This window comes from Poecilia latipinna, unplaced genomic scaffold (genome assembly GCF_001443285.1).
Source record: "Poecilia latipinna isolate Pla-1442-1.1 unplaced genomic scaffold, P_latipinna-1.0 Scaffold2551, whole genome shotgun sequence".
In the NCBI taxonomy this organism is placed as follows: domain Eukaryota; kingdom Metazoa; phylum Chordata; class Actinopteri; order Cyprinodontiformes; family Poeciliidae; genus Poecilia; species Poecilia latipinna.
The window spans coordinates 30,480-34,799 of NW_015115167.1; the positions used below are offsets into that span (position 1 = coordinate 30,480).

General features: G+C 35.8%; 1 protein-coding gene and 1 long non-coding RNA gene across 2 annotated transcripts in view; one reads left to right on the forward strand and one right to left on the reverse strand.

The window, feature by feature from the left end:
• LOC106938291 (uncharacterized) overlaps window positions 1–2,690 on the reverse strand; it is a 13,968-nt gene extending 11,278 nt beyond the window's left edge. Inside the window, exon 1 of the long non-coding RNA XR_001422587.1 lies at window positions 1,661–2,690. This is a non-coding gene — a long non-coding RNA (uncharacterized LOC106938291). The remainder of the gene's footprint in view (window positions 1–1,660) is intronic.
• Window positions 1–4,320, forward strand: part of vstm2b (V-set and transmembrane domain containing 2B) — a 36,802-nt gene that overhangs the window by 25,875 nt on the left and 6,607 nt on the right. The window lies entirely within an intron of this gene.

Sequence of the window (4,320 nt, forward strand, 5' to 3'; positions counted from 1 at the left end):
AAAAAAAAAAATGACCAAAAGGGCACTTGGGGACAAGGAGCAAAAGGGGCAGGTGCTCAAGAACTCCCCCCCCCCTCCCTGCACTTGCCTGTGACTAATGATTCATCCCTAACTTTGACCTTAATTTAGTTCTCATCTTAACAGCAGAAAAACATGTAAAGATGTCTGCCTCACTGTAGGCTTTTGATTTGATCAGCTCAATGTTTTCTGCTCAGGGAAGTTTGATTGTGTAAAAAACAACTTAATGCATCTTAGGACCAATAATATTCAAATCTGATCAAATTGTCAAAAGTGAATGAGAAAAGCCGAAGTGTTCATTTCACCACTCAGATATGTCATTAAAATGCAGATGTTGTTGTTTTGTGCCTGGAACCAGAGACTGAACATGACCATAAAGCAAAACCACAGTCCCATTATTAAAGGTGTAAGTTTTTCTGAAGCAAAAAGACAAAAATATTTTTTATTAAGTTGGAGAAAAAGTATGCCATTCAGCTCTTTACACAATCTAAGCACATGCAGCCCCACAGTTTCAATACTTCATGAGGCTTAAAAGAAATGCATAAATGAATGTCATCTGCATAGTGAGGAGCATATTTAAATGTGCTCAGAATGTGTTGAGCAGGGAGCATGTAAACCATAATAAGGGCCCCAAAATAGACCCCTAAGGAACACCGAAATGTAGATTATTTCAGAAATATCTATAATTTATAACTGCAACACAAAATGAATGATCAGAGACATGAAAAAAAGCAGATTTTAATACATCAGCTTAATAACTCAGCCTGTTAAGCATTATTTAATTAACAGAAAGTCACATTGCAATGTTCAAGAATTGTGCATTTGCTACTTTCAATTTGAACAAAATCAGCACGACCAAATATGTACTTTCGAGAATAATTTTGTTTAAAACCAATCAAGTAACGGGGTATTTTCCTTTTATTTTTTATTTTTTTCAAAAAATCCTTCTTTTTTAATTTTAACACAATCAAAATTAAAACTTTAATATCAAAGACAAAGTTATCATTTAATTTCATTGTAATTAAAAGACCTTGATGAGTGTTTTTATAGCATTATTATAGTTAGACACTGGATCTATGAATATCATTGAAAAAAACTTTTACCATAATGCGTTAGTGAAGGTTTTATAGTCTTGGAAGGGGATAAATGTTGCACAGAGAGACACAATCAGACTGACAGCAGCCACGCTGTGTTTAGTTGCTGTGTTGAATCTCACTTGGCAGCTGCTTCAGTCCTCTGTGTGTGTGTGTGTGTGTGTGTGTGTGTGTGTGTGTGTGTGTGTGCGCGTGTGTGTGCGCGTGTGTGTGCGCATGTGCGTTTCTTTATAATACCTTGTGGGGACAATTTTCCTGACATGTACTACGTTGTGGGGACCAATTGCTCCTCGTGGGGACCGGAGCCTGGTCCCCACAAGGGGAAACCCTGTTTTTGGGTCAGGGGTCAGATTTAGGGCTAAGGTATGAATTGAGTTTTGGTTAGGGCTAGGGTTAGGTATGTGATGGTTAGGGTTAGGAAAAGGGTAAAGGTAAGGTTTAGGCTGTAGAAATGAATGGAAGTCAATGGAAAGTCCCCACAAAGATAGCCAGACAAACGTGTGTGTGTGTGTGTGTGTGTGTGTCTATGGATGAGTATAAACATTTACCTTAACTGTCTGTCTGAAATTATAAGGCAATGCTTTGATGTGCTCTCTGGGACACTTCATCTGAAACATAAGAGGAATTATGATCAAGTCATGTGTTTTATACAATACATGGATGAGTCAGGGAGTGTCTGGATGACATTCCTGCTACTGACACATCGACGTCTGTCATCTATCTTAGTTAAGCACATAGGTTTATTAAGCTCCCACTCATTACAAAATCTTACTTTTCAAAGTACGGATTTGTTGTATCAAATTTTTCTAGTAATATTTTAGGAGTGTGAAATCTTGAAATAATTTCCCTTCATTTCATACCAGCCAACATCCATTCTGTCATGTGTAGTAGTACCTGAATATCTGCTGGACTTTGTCAGCCAAAGTTCAAACTATGCCAATTCTCTTTCCAAAACGCAGCTTTTCCTTTGCTAAACTTAGACAAGAATGAAGAATTCCTCTGATAATGCAGATATTTGACCAGTTGCCTGGTAACAAGAAGATCCTAGCCAGGGCCCGTCTCTGCATGCATGTGTGGTTTCTGCCAGGGACTCTAGCTTCCCCATCATTCAGGACTCTGCATTTTAGCTCAAGTAGCCAGTCTAATTTGCTACTAGGTATGGCTATGTGCCTGCAGGTTTGCTGTACTGCGTTTTTAAGTTGCCCTGTGATGAACCCACACTGCCCATTTAGAGTGTTGATTGTGAACCATGCTGTTAATAATCAGTGTTCCTCATGAGAATTAACTCATTCCAGAAAGATACTTTATTCTAGTTTTTTTCTCATTTTCCTAGTTTATAAAGAATTAATAATTTCCCAATTAATAATTGAGTAATAATTAATAAATTGTCAATTATTCATTGTAGCAGACAAGTTGAAATCTGTCTGCTATTTTAATCAGGAGGCTTGTCATTATTTAGTAGAAACTGGCAGATCACGCTTCACTGACAAAACAAGTGATGGAGATTTTGCTCTTTTTCCTGACACCATCCCGGCCCAAAGTCATCAGCATCCACAACAACATTTTGAAGAAAGCTGGATAACATGAGTTCTAACAACATTTAATTTCACTCTAGGATTCATAAAGTATTTTTGAATTGAATTGAAGCGGCTTCTTTTTACAAAGCAGATGACACTAAGAGGAAACTCACCTGCACAGACACTCCTAATAACTTTATGATCAATATCTGATTAACTCCATCAGAAAAGTTTTTCTAAATAAATCCATGATGCTGAACTGTAAAAAATAAATTAGAGAGAATACAATGATGCATCACTTTTAATAGATTCATAGGAGACATTAAAGTAAGCATTTCATTAGACAATGAAATTATTAAACACAGTCTACACAAATGTATTCTGCATACATTTGACTACATAGTATTTAGATAATCTAAAATAATAAACATGTTTTAAATTTAGAACGACCCACAGATAATTTTGCAGTTCTATTTGTTTTCTCTCCCTTTTTCCTTATTAACATTAGGTGAACATTATAGCATCCCTCAAATTTAAGACTGATCAATATGAATATTGGATAAATAAATACAGAAATTGGGCAGTAATTATAATAAGCGTGTTTGAGAGGAGTGTTCAAACATAACTGCAGCTTTTAAATGCACAAGTTATGTCCTAAAAAACACAACAGCTCCTGAACACAATTATTTGACTGCAAATTAGAAGAAAACATTATGCCTGTATTGTTTCCTATTTTTTAATATGAAACATTTTTTACTTAAAATTAAAATTAAGATGTAATAAATGTGAGTTATTTTTATTAAGTCATTGACATTTAAAACATTATTACATCCTTTCGGTTAATTCATATGACTTGAGTTAAATGATTTAAAGAATGTTTATTGATGTTCTTTAAAAAACAGGTTGGAACTTAGGAATCGAGAAAATAGATTTTTGTAAATTAAAATCACAGCCTGTAGGATGAGGCATTTTGTTCAAGGGAGTCAGTGCCTTTTCACTGCTCTATTTAACTACAGACAAGGAAGAAGAACTTCCTGTTGGAGGAAGTTCTTCTCCTCCAAGTTCTTCCTCCAACATGAGAGTGATTGACAGTGCTAACACCCTCCTCCTGGCTCTGATTGGTTGGTTCTAACTGATTTATGTAGTTCTGTAAATGATAGAGCACAGAGAGAAGGCAGAACAAATTTTTTTCACAGATTATCTGTTTCAAGCTGTCACCACAGGGTGACAGTTTTAACAAATATGTAAAAAAAAAAAAAAAAAGAAAAAAAGTATTTTTTTTACAAAAGTTGCACACTGCAAGTTTACGTAATTTAACACGTTAAGACTTATTTTATGACTGTGTGTCATGATGTGTGTTGGTTTTGGACCCAAATGCAGCAGACTGAGACTTTGAGTTAATTTTGAATGTTAAATAAAGAAAGAACATACAAAAATTTAGAACAAATACCATGAAGGATGCAGGGAGCCAGAGTAGAACAAAAATAAAAGGAACAACAAGAAGGTAATAGGATTGGACAAGGTTTGATAGGAAGAACCAGCAAGGAGGAACTGAGAATGAGTTTTACATATACTGGGGAGCAGGGGTGCAACCAGGAATCGTGGGCCCCTTGACAAAAAATTTGTTTGGGCCCCCCCTCCCCCGCGCAGCTGCTGTTACAATTTTTTGAGTCTATTTGACCCATAAAAAG